This window comes from Leptinotarsa decemlineata, unplaced genomic scaffold (assembly GCF_025532065.1).
Source record: "Leptinotarsa decemlineata unplaced genomic scaffold, Ldec_3_MD MMD2_tig00001019_RagTag_RagTag, whole genome shotgun sequence".
NCBI lineage: Eukaryota > Metazoa > Arthropoda > Insecta > Coleoptera > Chrysomelidae > Leptinotarsa > Leptinotarsa decemlineata.
This window is the reverse complement of record NW_027412557.1, coordinates 5,204,180-5,224,029: the sequence shown is the minus strand read 5'-3', so window position 1 is coordinate 5,224,029 and position 19,850 is coordinate 5,204,180. Positions and strand designations below refer to the sequence as shown.

The window sequence follows — 19,850 nt, the reverse complement described above, 5'->3', positions numbered from 1 at the left end:
CATGCAGTTATAGCCTATGAATAGCTGAACTGTAGGCAGTAGCTAATGTTTCTACTGTAGTAACGTACAAAAAAACTGAGGTCTGAGGAATTAGATTTCTTAACCGAGAAGTCCTCGTGAAATCCCACTTAGCTCTCACCAGTGTAATAAATGCTCCTTTCTGGTTTATTTATTCTTTCTAAATTAATTTTGACAGCTGCTGTCACCAGATGCGGATTTCTCCACATCAAATTTTGGATGTTAGACAATTCCGAAAGAGGCTTGAATTCGGCCTCCTGCACGAAAAGGAAGTCTTTTTGATACCTTACTTTTCTCTTCTCGATAGATTGACTAAAAGATCTCTAATCTTTTTTTTTTGCTTTTTCAACTTCATCTTACTCTACTAGGGTGGTATTTTTCTCAGTCCAAAAAAAAATGAAATTTCTAGGTTTCAAATATGAAGTGAGTATAATGAGTAAAACGACAATTCCATTGAGAAACAAAAAAAAACAACGTATACAATCTCATACAAAAGTGTGAAGTTCTAATAAATAAAAAAATAGAACAAAGAAAATGCCGCCAAATTGACTGTGCTACTTACTTTCGATTTAACATCTTAAATAACTACAAAAGCTCCACATCAGTACAAAATACTTTCAGTTTTACTGTCACTTTAGGGAGAGTGGTGTATAACCTTATATTTGCTTTCTTTTCAATTGAAAATCTGAACTCTAGCTAAACAACGCCACACTAGGAACACAACAATATATAACCTCTTTGCGAATAGGAAGTGAACTCGGTCAAAATAATATGTGAACTTTCTCTCTCTCTCTCTCTCTCTCAATATCAACTGGTTAGTATATAAAAAAAACTCACATAATACCTCTTTGGTGGTTCATTGTCAACCAATGTCATCAACACTAATACTTTCATTTTCTACTTTCCTGTACCCAATACCGGTTTACAATTTCGCTACTCATTTTCCTTAAATTTCGCACCCCGCGCTCAAAAACAAAATAACTTATCTATTCAGACCACTATCCTCAGCCTCGAAGACTGAGCGATGACACCCCAGAACCCGACTTCACGGGCTCTCGTGTCGAACCCCCTTCGTGGCTCTCGAAAGACTTCCCCCAACCTTCTCTGTTTTCTCTGCCTTCCAAAAAGCCGGGATTCCTCGTCATCCCTGTATTTCAAACCGTTCTTCTTAACCCGTCGGCCACGTGCGACGGAGGTCATCAGAAAACATATTTCGCTGAATGATGATTTCAAGGCTGTTATATTGATGGTCCCATATCTACACCCTGAGTGGTTTTCAACCACGTGACAAATATATCTGACTGTGCATCGTTTCAAAACACGCCGATGAATTCTGTTCACATAAACACTCTCTAGGTCTTGCTATTATGCTACATTGTATGAGAGACAGATCCGGCGTTCAAAAAATTCTGAATTAAAAAAATCTGTCTCTTCCCGAAGTTGAAATATATATTACCATACATAGCTTTCACTAGGTATTACATCACAGTTCAACATGTTTGTAAATTATAAGTAATTTATCATTTCCACTTGAAGTTATTATAGAACAAAAAAATCTAAAGTCAGTGCAGTGAATCAGTAGGAAATTACAAAGTACTACTGACTTTTATGAATTTCTCAACAATTCATCTCATATGTGTTCCAGAATATCCCAAATGTTCCATATTTTCTCACACAAATTCTAGATATATGGTTATCACTTCCCAACGAATCCGACTGCGGAATTTGTGGTCCGTGTGTATTAACACTCTCTGCTAAAAATCGTACGTTGATAATTAGAACCTCTTTAATCCTTAGTTCGCTCGAATTAGACTTGTGATGGTTTCCGTTACGTCAAGTAAACCACATTTCAACCCATTTTATAATGAAATTGCATTGATATTTCATAAGCAGTAGAAGTTACAAAAACGGTGGAAGATCTAGATAAGATCCAACAAAAATTGGAAAAATACTTGAAATTATTGAATATATTTTTTTGTTTTTGCTTTAGTTATTTTCAAAAATATAAAAAACGTTACTGAACTGTAGCTTCACATGGCTTATTCTCTTTGGTTTAGTAGTTTAGTACCACTAGATTTGAACTAAATCTTTCGTAGTCTCCGAGCCAATTTTTTTCATGACGTATATGAGTATTTTATGGCGTTTTTCGTAAAAGGAAAAATTATCTCAAACTATTTACTCCAGTGAACCAAAAAAAAATAACTAGATTTCAATCCATACTGTAATTCTCTTGTTGAAACAAAAAAACGGTTTCGAAATATCTTATTGCAAATTGACAACCGTTATTTTATCTTGTGACGATAAACCTTCACAATCTGTATAATTGAGCGTGAGGAGCGTCAACAAATTGATCTGTACAATTATGTGGATTCATAATAAGATATGACCGAGAACGCTAACCTGGGAAACTCCTGCTATGATTTCAGTAATATTCAGAACGGAAAGTTTCAGATTCTAGTTCAACTCTTCATGAACGGTTAATCAGATTTTTTACCTGATTTTTTCAGTAGTTTGTGATCAATGGTATTAACAGTTTTAGTGAGATCGAATGGAATACTAATTGTGTTCTCACTTTCGATAAAATTGGAAAACGCAACTGATTAGTTACAACCAAGGCATCTATCTCTTGGTGATAAACCAACTTGAAAACCATATTGACAAGTAGAAACTATATTAATTTTTTACGAATCATCACTTGCCTAGTATGGTACCCAACTAACAACTGATGATCTTTATTCCAAGTGTGGAGGAGAAACCCCTTCAAATAGAAAAAATGTAGTAGTATTTTACTTGAACATTGAACCGAAATGAGAGTTGTCCAGATAGGGACCCACGAATAACTTTATTAAACACTGAATTACAGGTAACCTGAAATTTTGTCAATTTATTTCTGATAGTGAATTTAATAATGAAATGTCAAATTACGATAAAACGACGATAGGAAAGCTCACAGGAACTCGCCCAATCAATATAGTTTGATGGGTAAAATGGGTGTAAATGAAGCATATTCGGAAGCTGATTGTTCATCTTTTTTATGAATCGGTACAATTATTGCATCCTTCAGAGAAGAAGAGAGAAACCTTCGGTAAAAAAATAAATTAGATATATGACAGGTTTGATGAAACATTCTGCAATCCGACGAGAATGTGTAAAAAGTGGTATCTAAATTGAGAACGACGTAATAATAATTACTGAAATTACATACAAGTAAATTATTCATTCATGATGTTAACTGCAATTAATTTTGTACACACAGCGTCATTAGGCGCATTTGACCAGATTATTGCCGTGAGTCTATCAGCCGTTTCTGTTTGCACTAAACCGTTCTGTTGAAATTAATATGCGAAGCTGGAGGCACGATCAGAATACATAATGACTGATATTAACGAGTAATTATTAAGAGCAGTTCGAATAACATTGTCAAGTGCAGTTCAGTCAATGTAGTTATATTCAGAGGACATAACCAAATTAGGGTAAATTTCAAAATGGTGGACTCTACCATGAGCAGTCGATAAAATAATACCAACAGTCAAATCAATATGATGAGAATTGGTTCAACGTCATTTTTCTTTTCAATCTCACACCTCCCGATGTAGTGTTTCGTTTCAAAATATTCACAATTTTTTCCAAACTTTTCACATTCTTGAAAATTTCTGACTCATTGTTTTTCTAACTTCAATCGAATTCCATTGATTATAATTGTTTAAAGCAACTTCATACCGTTTCTCAATAGGGCAAATTATTACTTTGTTGTTAACAACAGTTTTCATAAAGCGCTTCACTGATAACTATCTAGATGAGTACTTGGATCTGTTTCGTGGACACCTTTGAGATGTGCTAGAACCTCTCGTGCTCATTACGATAACCTCCATATTCCGTGGAGAATTTGTTCATCTGAAAATACACTTTTAGGCATCTGCAATCACTCAAACATGACACTCCGAAGCTTTCCTCAGCAGCTGAGCACAAATAACTGCACAAAACCGAGGAAGACGTATTCCAAAATATTTTGCTACTTCAGGTCTACATCGATGACATTTGAGCAGACGAATGAACAAGAAAAGCCAAAAAGAAATTATGGATAACTGTGAAGAGAACCTGTTCATAGACAAACGTACACCCATTAACGCTTCTCCCAAGCTTCTCCATAATATCTGGTGGGAAAAAATTTTTGAATATGTTACTTTCAGAAAGGATACATCCAAAGCACCCTCTACTTTTCTGCATTTTAGGTTTTTAATTTTATTAATCATGTGTGTGGCGGAACAACGCCACTTACAAGTTCTGGTGCAAAAAACTCTCTTCGCGCATACTTTAACAGATCTGGTAATGAAAATTGTCAGTTACAAATTTCAGAGCTTGATTTTTCTGTCTCATTCTTGAATTCAGATATTGATGATTTCGAAACCATTGCGAACACATTTCCACTAGAATATCAACAGTATGTGAGATACTTATGATGCACTGTTTGGCACCTTTGGTGTAGTAATGAATATTACTGAAGTGTTTTCCCAACACCAAATCGTTATTCTTAACACCTCGACACGTGTTTCGATCATCAAGTGATCATCTTCAAGAGAAAGATTGAACTGGGAACTTGCCTAAGCTAACGCTATTCATGCAATACAGGTAAACCATAGAGGTATACCACACATACAGGTTTAGCACACCTAAATTAATTTTACAATTTGCCTTATCTATTATTTTACAATATGTCTTTTCGTAAGGTTTAAATGTTATAGCTATATATAAAACAATTTTCAGCTGTATAAAAAAATTATTTCACAATATTGCCTATCTTAATTTATTTTTACAATGTGTCCTTATGTAGTAATCAGTAAATCCAATAATATTATTTTAACATGCTATATAGTATGCTATTTGGTATTGGTCCGTCATCGTTATTCATAATATTATTATGTTTACTTATTTCTATACTCTCATTGCCTCTAGTTGCCTGTTGTTGTTAACTTGTCTAACTAATCTTAATGAACTGAAGTCTATGGAATGGTTTTGTTGCAAAATATTATGTCTTACTTTAATAGATCTTTTTGTCTGTCTATAATATTTTGCATCGCAGTTCTTATATTCAATTTCGTAAATTCCAGACTTTTCCGAATTCGCGACTTTGTCTTTTGGACTTCCCAAAAAGCTCTGTAGTGTATGACTTGTTTCAAAAACCACCTTCATACCTAGTTCCTTGAAAATCTTCCCAAAGTTTTTTCTACATGGGTGGTATGGAACTGAGATGTATTTATAGCGACTTTCTGAAAGTCGAGATTTCGTTCATTCTTAACCTAAACTTCTTCTTCCTTATTACAATATCCCTCGAGAAACCGTTAGTGGCTGCTATTTCCTGTATTGTACGTTTTTCTTTCGTGAACCTATCATGTCTTAGATGGAAAGTCAAAAGACGATGCACTAAAAAATTCAACCCATCACGTTTGTGCTGTCCATACTGATTTTAAATTTAAACAATTTGAGATTTAAACTAGCATGTAGCCAGACAATGAACATTACATATAAAGATTTCAGTATCATATGTTAAGTAACATTTAAATAGATAATGAAATATAGGTACATGTATACATTAAATCATTATTGAAACAGTGATATTTGGTTCCATTACAGATACAAATACCCCAGTGAACAAATAAAAACAATTAAATACAATAAATGATAGCCAATAATGTCCCAAATAATTCCACATAAGTATACAATTTGTATTCTATTACTTTTTTTTATTTCTTCAAGTGCTCTTTTAAACTTTTTTGAAATGGATATTTTTTTTATTCCTTCCGGTAATTCATTGAACTCGTGGAAGCCCTTAAAAAATAACGAATTCATGGTACTTCCGAATGAAGGTCTGTTTATATGTATATTATTGGAATTTCTTGTATTATAATTATGAATGTTTTTATTGAATTTGATGTAATCTTTAAAATATTCTGGTACCATTCCATTCACAATTTTGTATACTAGAGTCATTGTAAAATAGTAGAGTCTACTTTCAACTGATAACCAATTCAAACAATTGGGAATACTTTCTATGGGAGTAAGGCGATTTATTTTCAAGATTACTCTCATCCCCCGATTTTGTAGTTTTTGTAGCATATTTAATTTATTGAGGTTAGATAAAAATAACAATAACGCACAATAATCAAAGTGTGGTTGAATAATGGTATTGTAAACTGTTACTTTGGACTGCATTGACAAATTTTGTGCTATTCTACTGAAAAAAATATAGTGTTTTCGATATTTTCATATGTATATATTCAAAGTAATTGTCAAAATTTAAAAAATTATCCAGTTGAAAACCAAGGTATTTGACTGATGACACAACTTCAATTTTTTCGTTAATGATATTGAGGTTTATACCGTTGATATCTAGAGAACTGTATTTATATTTCGTGGTGAAAATCATTGTTTTTGTTACGTTTAACTTCAATTTGTTAGTGCATAAATACCCATTTACCGCTCCTAAAATCCTATCCATTTTATGAATAGCTCTATCTAAATTCATATCGCTACACATAACCAACGTATCTTCAGAAAATAGGTTTATGAACTCAGATTCAATAAAAAGTTCAATATGGTTCAAATATTAAACAAAAAGAATTGGGCTCACAACGCTACCTTGGGGAACACCTACATCAATGTCTTTTTCGTTTGATAGTGCATCTTTAAAACGGTCTTTCTGTTTTCTATTGTTTAAATAATCACTGAACCATTCTAACACCTTTCCATCAATCCCACTATCAGGAATATACCTGTAGGTGCTTGTTTCTTTTCTAAATATATCGTATTCTAACCCTCCATATTGACTTCTCATTACCAAAACGTCAAGAAATGGTAGTTGTCCCTTATTTTCTAACTCATACGTGAATTTATTTTATTGATAGCCATCTATTATTTAAAAAGGAAACAAAGTCCTGAATATTCGATTTTTTGCTATCGAATATCGCGAAAATATCATCCACATACCTTAGCCAAATCCTAGGAAAATACTTTGACTTTTCTTTGGTTTCCATTTCGAATCTGCTCATGAACAGGACAAGGGGTTTCCCATGGCCGTTCCATCCTGTTATTCATAAAAGCAATTCATCGATTTCGAATCGAATTCATCGATTTCGTAATTATTGAAATTATTTTTCTCTAGTAATTTCCTGAGGTATTGCAAGGTCTGTGGAATTGGAACAAAGTCTGTGGAAACCAAAATCTCACCTTCTTGCAGAACCATGTTTTTTGTATGTTGTATGAACTCTAAAAAGTTTTTAATACTAAAACCTGGTTCCGCAATAGACAAGGTTTCAAATTCCTTAGTGAGCCACTTTGCTATTTGGTAGGTAGGAGCTCCAATAGCTGACACGATGGGGCGCATTGATTTTCCCGGTTTGTGGATTTTTGGGAGGCAATATAGTTTCGACACCGTTGGTTTGGAAACTTGTAACTTCCGTTACAAGTAAGAAGAAGTTTAGGTCAAGAATGAACGAAATCTTGACTTTCAGAAAGGATAAAAACCAAGATAAATACATCTCAGTTCCATACCACCAATATACGAAGAATTCTGGAGCCTTTTGGTAAGTCCAAAAGACAAAGTCGAGAATTCGGAAAAATCTGGAATTTACGGAATTGAATGTAAGGACTGCGATGCAAAATATTATAAACAGATAAAAAGATCTATTAAAGTAAGATATAAGGAACACATAGCACACTCAAAATATGGAAGACCTGAAAAATCAGTAGTCGCCCATCATATTTTGCAACAAAACCATTCCATAGACTTCAGTTCATTAAGATTAGTTAGACAAGTTAACAACATTAGGCAACTAGATGCCTATGAGAGTGTAGAAATGAGTAAACATAATAATATTATGAATAACTATGACGGAACAATACCAAATAGCATACTATATAGCTTGTTAAAATAATATTATTGGATTTACTGATTACTACATAAGGAAACATTGTAAAAATAAATTTAGATAGGCAATATTGTGAAATTATTTTTTATATAGCTGAAAATTGTTTTATATATAGCTAAAACATTCAAACATTACATAAGGACATATTGTAAAATAATAGATAAGGCAAATTGTGAAATTAATTTAGGTGTGGTATACCTGTATGGTTTACCTGTATGGTATACCTGTATGGTATACCTGTATGGTATACCTGTATAGCATAAATACCGTTAGCTTAGGGAAGTTTCCAGTTTAATCTTCCCCTTGAAGATGATCACTTCGTGATCGAAACACGAGGTGTTAAAAATAACGATTTGGTGTTGGGAAAAAACTCCAGTAATATTCATGTGTGATAGCGTCATATACATGAAGAATATTGATCTTTTTGTTAACAGTAAAAGCACATTTGCTCATTTTTTTACTGAAGAGAAATCTAAAGTAACCAATTCAATTCACATACTGATTATATTTCATTAATAACAATTCTGATTGAGACACAAGGCCTTTATCTTCATCTCATATTTTTCAGTTAATTCAGTATTGTAGTACTATCATTTTGGATTGAATCATGACCATTTTGGGTGCCTAATCAAAAAGAAATCTACTAATTATTGAAAAAAAGTCTGTTTGAAATATATTTTTTCGTTAACCAGCTGTCGCACCCCTACGAACGAACTGCGAGTGTTCCATATTTTCATTGCTCACCGTATACATACTATAACTATAAAAAGTATTTCGAGATTTGCTATATTGAATCATAAAACAACATTTACTGAGAAAATCACAACACTTTTTACTTTTTACCCGACTCAATTGTGTAAGCCTTGTAATATTTACGGGTTTTTATAGCTGGGTGACCAATGAAACCATACGTCATCAACTGTCTATCAACCTTCAGTAACCCTTTCGCTATTGTCGTGTTTCTTCAATTTGAATAAAATTTGGCAGCTGCTGCCACCAGATGCGGAATTCTCTCCACATTGAATTTGAGATATCAGGCAATTCCGAAAAAGGCTTGAATTCGGCCTACTGTACGAAGAGGAGGTTTTTTGAACCTTGATCATTTTTTATACATACTTGTAGTTCTCTCATTATATGAATATGCTCCAACTGAATTTTTATCTTACTTATAATACTTTTCACTTACTATTCTTTTCTCGACAGATTGACTGAGAAGTCTCAAATTTTTTTTTGTTTTCTCAACTTCATCTTACTCTACGAGGATTTTTCTTAGTCCAAGAGAAAATGAAAGTCTGAGGTTTCAAATATACATTATTATGAGTGAAACAACGACTCCATGGACAAACGAAAAAAACTACTTGTAAAATATCATAAGAATAATGTTGAATTCTATAAAATAATATAAAATAGAACATAGAAAATGCCGCCAATTTGACTGTGCTATTCACTATTGATTTGACCTCTTAAACAATTTCAAACGCAGAAACTCTGTACAAAATACTTTCACTTCAACTTTTACTACAGAGAGTGTGGTGTATAACCTTAAATTTGCTTCTTTTTTTCAATCTAAACTTTAGCTGAACAACCCACACTAGAAAACCCAACAATATATAACCTCTTTGCAAATAGAAAGTGAACTCAGACAAAATAATATGAGTAGTTGTTTACAGCTGATTCTCGGCCTCCCCCCACCACTATGACGTATTAATTGCTTTTTTTATTGGTTGTTGTTTGGTGAAGTTTTTTTGTTGTGCAGTGCAGTCAAGGCGTTGTGACCTTGAAGTGTCTGGTGCATGGATCGTTCAGATTTTTTTTTCATATGAGATTTTGTGTGTTTATGTGTGTGTGTGTGTGTGTGTGTAGGAGAATGCACGGTACAGGGTTTCATCATGTGCTTGTTTGTCTATGTACAAACATACGTCTGCATACTTCGAAGATCCTCCAAGTAATAAATGCTCCATCGGTGTTAGGGCACCAAGTTAGTAGTGGAGTGACGTCACAGCAATAACCGTTCAACGGCTAGAGAGCGACATGTTCACTCCACGACGTGTGGCAGAGTAATGCGTATTCATCGGTCTGCCCTCACCTCTCCCGAAGCGATGAAGGTTCGCTCTAGCCCCGCTATCGATGGTGACACAACGGCAGCCGAGGACCGTTTGCCTAGCGTCTACCCTCTCCGAGACCGCAACGACCACTGCTTGCTCGTACCGGCAACTGTTATCGCATCAAGTTGGGAGATGGGCTTGGCTGTGACGTCAGGCATCTCTAGTGGATAGCAACTAGCAATGTGAATCTTTCACGGTTTCATGGTGGGGGTGACTCACACTGTTTAATATAAAAGAAATGCCTGGCACACTATGAAATCAGTAGACGAATATATCTGCAGCAGTTAGCAATTGGTAGAGTGTTATTCAGTTCGTAATAGAAGGAAGACGGTGAGTGTATTTGTCTGTTGGAAATTGTTTATATTTTCATATATATTTTCATCATGTCCGTTTCAAAAGTAGACTTGAATAAAATTAATAATTTGATTGTACAGGAGGTTGAAATACTAGAGCAGAAGGCCTTATCATCATTGCCAATTGATGAAGTGTACATAATTAAAAATATGTCAACTTATTCTACACGATTTAATAAATCAATTTTATTAACTTTGCAAAATGTGAGCAATGATAAATTATTTAAAACATGGCTACCAAAACGTATTTCGTTGCAATTCAGTGATGACGATATATCTTGTATCAACTCATCAGGTGGTAAATATACGATGATGTATTTAGGACAGAGCCAACAAAGTTTTGCTGGCATGAAAACGCGATCTCTAGTCAAATTCAATATGATTGAATAATAGTAATAATTTATAGTGAATTTCTTTAGGTCATAGCTTACAAAGTTTTTTTGGTGTGAAAACGATAACTCTAGTCAAATTCAATATGATTGAATAATAATAGTAATTATAATGAATTTCTTATTGTTTTATTAATATTCATATATTAGATGATAATTATATGGAAATATAAACATTACTAACTTAGTTGAATACACTCACTTTGTAACTACAAGTAAAATGGGAATGTGAGTATTATATCACTGAAAAATTGGAGGTTGCTTATTGTTTTTTTTATTCGATTTCAGTTCCACCATTTAAAGATGTGGATGCAGTACGCAAGTCAAGATTGGGTCGATATTGTAGATCTCAAATCATCGGTTCAACATTTGTCGTCTAAATTGAAGGTGTTGGGTGATGGAGCCGAACATGCAAGCGTTTATGATATGAGTGTATGCTATGATGAAAAACAAATCGAATTATGCCTTCGTGATGCTGAGAACTATTGGAGTGGTGCAGAAGTTTGCAACAAATTTTTGGATAATGAATTGGAATTGTGGCAACTTTGTGAGGTTATGATTGAACTGAACCTAAGAAGATTCCTGTATAGCCTCCAACCATACTTGCCAGAATGGATTATTCATCACTTTGAATTGAATGATGAAAATCGAGAGGAAATTGAAGATGGTCGCGAAAATGATGATTATGAGGAAGAAGTTATTTTAGATAGTCTGTATGTTCCTGTAAATCATAAATAATGTCAAATAAAAAACTTTGTATTATTTTCATGTTTTATTTATTTAAATCTGATGAAATACAATAGAAAATGATTACATACAAAACAATAAATATGATATAAAATACAATACATGATATAAGTCAGTTACAAATAAAAAAAAAAAGATCATAAAACAGTATGTAGATACAGTATGATAGAGTGAAAAAAAAGTGTCAATATCTGCTATGAACTGAACCATCCAATGCATTGTATGTTAAAACTGTATCATGCAAAATTAATGCATATACTTTAGTGTTGTCTGGAAACTTGGTCTTCCTCGTCTCAAACTCAATCTTTATATCAATAGTTGATGATTTTGTTGCATTCGGTTGATGGGAACAATCGATGACGAATAGTGGATTCTTTCTAAATTGTCCAATGTCCATCAGAGGTTCACTCATATCTTTATCATAATAACTTCGCTGGAAACTCTCAAAAGCATAATAAGCAGGAGCATCAAGTTTTTTATCGAAATTCAAATTCAAACGCTCATATGGATAAACTTCAGAATTCAAGTATACTCGAATACTATTGATATCAGCAGTTGTGAATTTTGTAATATCTTGTGTTCTATCTTCAGATGTGGTAGTACTTTGGAATGCGATGATGACAAAACGAGGAGTTTCCAATGCGTTAGTTGTTTTGATGGCCCATATGTCTGAAGAAGTCCCACGTAATGATGGTAGTTCATAGAGGTCCCACATACGATACGCCAACTTGATTTTGGCATTCAGACCGCTTTTGTTTATTCTACTCAAAAGTTTGAGCTTGTGTTTATCATCTGGTACAATATGCCTTATTTTCCATTCGATTTTATTCAATTCCAAATCAGCATCAACCTCACCTATATAAGAGTTTTTGAATGATCGAGCGATAATCAAAATCAATTCCTGTTTGGCATTCAAGATACTTTTGTTGTAATCTTCAGCAAAACCCATCAAATATTTCAGTGGTAGTTTTCCACTAAAAACATGACTGTTTGTATCCAAGATATCTTGCTTCAATTGTGAAAGTCCCCAACCAGATGTCAATAATGTGTTAGCATGAGATTGTCCAAATGATATCATGGTTTTTCATTGTAGATGTTATCCCAGGTTTTCTAACAACAGCCACTTGTTCACCACCCATTTCATAACGAATTTCGTCAAAGAGAAATGCAATTGCATTATTCGAGAGATAGCATGTTTTCGCTACATCTTTGGGGGTGAATTTACCTTCTATGTAAATGAAGCTCTCGGCAATATCTAGTATAACATCTTGATTATTGATTGCAATTCTGATTTCATCCGAATTCCTGAATAGCGGTGATCCATAGGGCTTATATGTGTGCTCATGTAAACTTATGAGAGAATGATCGAGCACTGGTTCATTGAATATATTCAACTTTTCATTGTTTGTTTCGAGCACCATTGTTATTTTCTCACTTTCAATCCAATCGATTTCAAAAATTTAAGATCACTCACAGACAGAGCGTTATGTGCTAACTGTTTAGCATACACTTGTGGAATGAGCTTCTTTTTATGCACACCTTTCTTTTTGATAGTGCAACTCGTTTGGGATTGTTCAATGCGATTTTGTCTATTATAAATGAAACCCATAACAACAGTTATTCGATTTTCTTCAATTCCAAAATAATGAAAATCTCTTCTTCACTTCCAAAATCGATAAGGTTATTTTTTTCATCCAAAATACGCACTGTAATGTTGTGAATCAATTGACGACCTTCTGGACTGACAGGCATATATATAATACTGTGTGGTTCTTTAGTGAGATTGTAGCCAGGTTCAACATCAATATCGAATGAGAAAAGAATGTGGGATTCTTCACCATTTATATATGAACCAGATATTATATTGCAATCTAAGCGGATAAGTCTCACAGTTGTAATGTTTATTGGTAATGATGATTCATGTATCTGATTTGGTGGAAATATTTCATGAGCGAACCCTATCATTTCTGCTATTGAATTTGGATGTGTCAGATCAATTTCATATTTGGATCGCATTTCACATTTGAATGTATTATCATTGGCGTGTAGATAGAAAATATCATCTGCAACGACATCATTTGGTTTTTTATCATGAAACAATCTGAACATGATATGTTTCTGTATGACGGCATTGATCTCTTCTATTTCATAAGCACCACATGGAATTTCAATTGTCAACTTTTGGGGTATCGATGAGTTGTCATTACTGATTCTAAAACTAACTAAGTTATTAGCTTCAGTTATATTATTGATTGTATTGCACCCATAGAATCCCAAAAGTCCTAATCCATAACGACTGTTCCTATCCAATTCAATTGGTGGAAAAAAATCCGCACTCAAGACACTTGTCCCGACAGCTTGAAGCTCGAACTTTCGTGACATGACTGATGAATATTTTGAAACACATTTCAATTTATTATTGTACACAGCAACAGCACATTTGAGACAATTTACACTTTTTGGAAGGTGTTGTATTGTAATAAGTATCATTTTTATTGATACCAATATTCACATCCTCTATATTACAAATACAACACATAGATTTCCGAGGTATAGGACCGTCATTAACATCCGATTCTGAATTTTGATCGTGGTGGTGGTGCTCATAACAATATCTATGTTTCATTATATCGATGTCATCTTGCAGATGCTTAGGCAACTTTTCCCAAACATATGCAATCTCATGTGCAACACATGCAAGTATCACTTCCTTAGGCATATTTGCAAGCATCACTTTATCCATTTTTTTCAAGGTACCATATTTTGAAAACATTCTAAGTGAAAACCCCATTCCCTTGATAGCCTCCCGATCCAGTTTTGGTGTTGAATCCATTTTTATTTGGAAAATTATTTAGAGAGAAACTGCAAGCACAAGTGACCACAGAGAACTGTATTAAATTTCTGTTGTCGATCATAGTTATATTTGATTTTTACATTCGAACATTTTCGAAAGAATCGAGTCAATTCCAATGGTGGGGGTAGATCTCCAAAACTATCGAAATATGTGACTTCTTTCCCACATTTTTTATATGCCACCCAATGTGTTCCTGGTCCACTTATTCCATCTAAATTAACAATAGCTGTCTCGTTTTGTTTTGGACCTGAAGATGGTAATCTATCACGCATAAAAACACCACGAAAATGTGGAATTTTCATTTTTTGTGCATAATAACTGAGATCGAGATCAGTAAGAGGCCTCTGAGGTAGGGGTTCAATTAGTTTTTTGTTTTGTTTGTGGCTTTGTATGGTTTTAAATATAGTCCTAAACCTTTACGGTATGGTTTGAGATATATTCCACTTCCGCGTTTGCCTAATGCTACAGCCTCCATGGTTTTATTGTGACGATTGGCTTCCATTAAAGCCGCTCTGCTGGCTTTTGCCGAATTCACGGCCTTGGTAATACCAGCAGCGGCTCCCGCCAAACTTCCTAGTGCGGATAGTCCAGCAAAAATTGGTATCAATGGTAAAAGTCCACCGATCTTGGGAACAGGAATTATGCGTGGTGTGCGGATTTTCTTCTTTCCACCGGCAGCTTTAAGGTATTTACGTGCCGCCTGCAATGCCACAGTGATAGCTTTTTTGCTATTATTCGTCACAAATTGATTCCCACCAGCTTTCTTCAATACATTTCGCACTTTATGGACTATCCCAGCACCAAATGCAACTTTTTTAATTTTATTTTTCTTCGTTTCTTTCCTCTTACATTTTTTCTTATTGGTACTACAACCCATGCCCATATGTCTTTTCGCTTTCATAATGTTGGTGACAAGTAATGCAGATGCTCTTTCCCCAATACTCGCGTCCTTCGATTTAACCCTATCCCAAGCGCTGTATTCAAGTTCTTTGTCGGCTAAATGTCTTGCTGCAAGATCGGATGGATGCTTAGAATATTGAATATCGTGTTTTTTGCATTCAATATCTAATTTATTGATTCCAGGGTCGTTACGAGCTAAACGTTGTTTCAATTTTGTACCCGGTCCACAGTATTGATAACCTCCGGGTAGATGTAATTCGAAAGGAAGTTTGTTTATTAAATCATTAACAAAACCACAACCTCTTTTAATTTTACGATCACTTTCAATACGTCCGTATCGTTTGATGGTACACATTGAAATGAATAAGCTAATAACATTTATATAGTCTCCAACCACGGCACGATGCGCATTGTAAAACAGAAAGAAAAGTTTGCTGTAGATAATCTAGATGAGAAATTTGGTTGTGGATTGAATGGACAAAGGGTATTCAGACATGGTCCACTACTTCCATCATCAGTTCGAGGACTCATTATAGGACCTTCAAATTGTGGAAAGACGAATGCAATGATATCACTATTAACACATCCACAAGGACTGAGATTTAGAAATGTGTATCTCTATTCGAAATCACTCAATCAACCTAAATATCAGTACTTGCGAAGTGTTTTGGAACCTATAAAAGGATTAGGTTTTTATACATTCAGCAATAATGCAGAAATAGTGGAACCCTCCGACGCTAAGCCTAATTCTGTTTTCATTTTCGATGATGTGATATGTGAAAAGCAAGATATTATTAGATCATATTTCTGTATGGGACGTCATAAGGATGTTGATTGTTTTTATCTAGCACAGACATATTCACGGGTACCCAAACAGTTAGTGCGTGACAATACCAATTTCATTATAATGTTCAAACAAGATGAGACGAATTTACATCACATTTATTCAGATCATGTTTCACCCGATGTAACATTCAAACAATTCCAATTGATGTGTGTTAAATGCTGGGAGGACCAATATGGATTTCTAGTCATTGATAAGGATAGAAAAATAGATGAAGGTAGATATCGCAAAGGATTCGATAGTTTTATATACCCATGATCTTGTTTTTGGAACTTATTCGATCACTGAATATTGTAGTGGTCACTTCACCAACGAATTAAGCTTTAATTCAAAAAAGGGCATTATGAATACAAAAAAAGATCCTGAAAATAAAAACAATGAAATAAATTTGAAACGTCAACTAGTAGAGACAACAGAAGCTGTCAGGCAGAAATTCAACTCTATCAAGAATGATAATATTGAAAATCGTACGACACTTGAAAGATTGTATGAGCCCATAATGAAACCATTGAATGTTTTATCATCAAACGCTACTTCTAAATCACCAGTGTTATCACCAAATCATGGAACTGTTCAATCTACTTCAAATTATCCCATGAGTACTCCAATAGGAAGAAAACAATCTTTTGGTAGTGTATCATCTGTGAATAGTGACACGAGCACACTTCAAGACGATATGAGAACAACTCTATTCGAAACACCATCATCGTCCCACATCGATTCCTCGGATCCTGACATCTCACCTGTTATGAATGAAAGTGGTGAAGATGTTTTGATGAAACATTTGAATAATATAAAATCTAGAAATCCAGCATATGATGGAACATTTGGCGTACGTATGGATCCAATTACACAAAAGCTGAAAATGGGAAGTCTAGTGGTAAATTTCAAAGATGGAAACATTTCATTTTGGGATGCTAATAAAGTGAAAAAATATGAATGCGCAGGTAGTCCAGAATTGTATGATATGATTTTTTTGAAGAATCCACAAGATGTTGATAATGAAGAAACTCGTCAAATATATTCCAAAATATTGAAAATAACGAATGCTCCATATAAACAATATCATCTGAAGAATGGTTTTGAAAATACAAATTCTAAAAAATTTCGTGAAGTTATCAAACCTCTATTAGACTCACGACAATATCCAATAAGAAGTAGAAGTAAAATTGGTGGAGCACTCAAACGAGTGAAAATGGAGAAAATATATAATTCTAAACCTGTGAATTATGTGTACTGGAATTCACCGAAAGAGTTAGTTGCTCGCCTACGACTATTGGTAGCTTCAAAGTCAGCCGGACATACCGGACATGATAATGAAATAATTTCAATAATTGAAGAATTACGTGAAGAAGGTATAATATATTAACATATTCACATGTAATGATCACTGTCACATCATCATTCAATGCAGTAACATTATCACCTTTTCTCTTTAATCATATTGAAATAGAATGACTAATGAAATAAGTGATGTCAAACGACAAGTTGTTAATGAATTACATAAACCTGCAAGACGTAATTTTCGTAGAAGAATAACCACCATCAAAGGTTTTGCAGATCTATGGCAAATAGATTTAGCTGAACTGCAACCTTATGCAAAAAGTAATGAAGGATACCGATATATACTTGTAGTGATAGATTGTTACTCCAAATATCTGTGGACTGTAGCAGTTAAAGATAAAACAGGTAGTACAGTAACTAATGCAATGAAACATGTACTGAAAGAAGCCAAATACTCCCCCAAACACATACAAAGCGATCAAGGGAAAGAATTTTTCAATAAAAGCTTCTCATCTCTCATGCGAGAATATAATATTAATCATTATTCAACATTTAGCACAAAGAAGGCAGCTATAGCAGAAAGAGTGATTCGTACAATAAAGGCATGGCTCTACAAGGAATTTTCGATGAGAGGTCACCACAAATGGCTTGATATTCTTCCAATTATAACTAGTAGATATAATAATAAAGTTCATCGTACAATAGGTATGGCACCCATCAATGTTGATTCAACAACAAAATTAAAATTCAAGGGTATCAATGGAATTGGAGGAAGACAAAGTAAACCCAAATTCCAATTAAATGATATTGTACGTATAAGTAAATACAAACATATTTTTGAAAAGTCTTACACTGTGAATTTTACCACGGAGCTATTCAAGATTGTTAAAATTAATAAAACCATCCCAACGACTTATAATCTTGAAGATATGAATGAACAGCCGATTAGAGGATGTTTTTACGAAGAAGAGTTATTACGAACCGAGAATCCTGACGTATATCCGATTGAGAAGGTGTTGAAAAGAAGAAAAAATAAAGTATATGTAAAGTGGTTAGGCCTTCCTAGCGAACAAAATTCTTGGATTGATGAATCAAATATGGTTTAAATGTATATAATAGTGACTTTTATGAATAAAGTAATATTAAAGTTCATTATTGTTTTCATTTCAATTATAAGTATGTGAACTGAAAAATATTGCAGCGGTAAACATTGCCCCAGCCATTCGCAATGTTCTGTGTATACCAAACCAAATTAATTGTATACTCCATTACCGCTTATATTTTTCAACTCACGATATTGAAAACACATTATCATTCCCAAAACTAATCGCCGTCACTTTGAAATGCAGTATCCAACTCTTTTTGCCAATTATCTCTCACTGATAATGCTGTCTCATAAAGCTTAGTCGACTCCTCAAGCTCAGCCTGAGCTTGCATTCTCGAACGTTGATGGAATTGCTTATCTTTACCAATTTTTGAACGGAGTTCATCAGCATCTTTAGACATTCTAGCCAATTCAACCTTCGCTAATGCAATCTTGGCATCTAATGCTTCAAGAGTTTCATTATTAGCATTAATAGCTCGCTCACTCTTTTCAAGTTCAGCAATAGTCATCTGTGCCTTTACAAGACGGCATTTTGCTTTCCTTTTCATTTCCCCAAACCGATGGAGGGGACTGAAAGAAGATAGCGGTTCAGCTTTCAAATCACTCTTCATTTCTTTAGGAGTACCTTTTGGCTTCCTCTTCGATCTGTCACTTTTCGTTGCGGGTTTTTTCTGTCGCACAACACTTTTGGATTCTTTCTTTTCTTTAAAGTCAGTGACAATCGATGAAGATGCCTCAGTAACCTTTCTCTTGATTGTTCTAGATTTCTTATCAACACCAAGAGGAAGGGTAGATGAAGAGTGTTTGAGTGATGATAATTGCGAAACGATCGGATTTTCAATAATAATTTGCTCATTTGGTTCTGGCACATCTGCAAAGTTAACGAAGTCGTTAATATCAAAATCATTTATCGAATCTTGACTCGATAAATGTAATACTGGAATATTTTCAAAATCAGTCTGATCGATATCAACAAGTGGTGAACCATCTTCAGCAATCATTAGCGGCATAGAGCTCATGATTATTAAGGTCTGAGGAATGATATGTGATAGCAATAGAATGTGGATAGGAAAGGTGATGATGTTACTGAGACCTCACCATTTATAGAAGAAAATAAACTAGCGCATGCGCTCTTTCATCAACTGGCACATGCGCTCTCTCACTAAACTATTCACGCATGTAACAATCTTTGTCATTTAAGAGGAAAACTTTGTGTTGCATGCATGTATTTTTAAATGTTAGAAAATAATACAAATTAATTCAAAATATATATATATTTATTAATAATAGAGGACAATAACGATAATAAAAAATGAAAAATGTTAA

The 19,850-nt window shown here is 34.1% G+C and overlaps 1 protein-coding gene across 1 annotated transcript in view; it reads right to left on the bottom strand.

Moving 5' to 3' along the window:
* The window catches only part of Epac (Exchange protein directly activated by cAMP), a 757,111-nt gene that overhangs the window by 527,886 nt on the left and 209,375 nt on the right, over window positions 1–19,850 (bottom strand). The gene's annotated exons all lie outside the window — the stretch shown is intronic.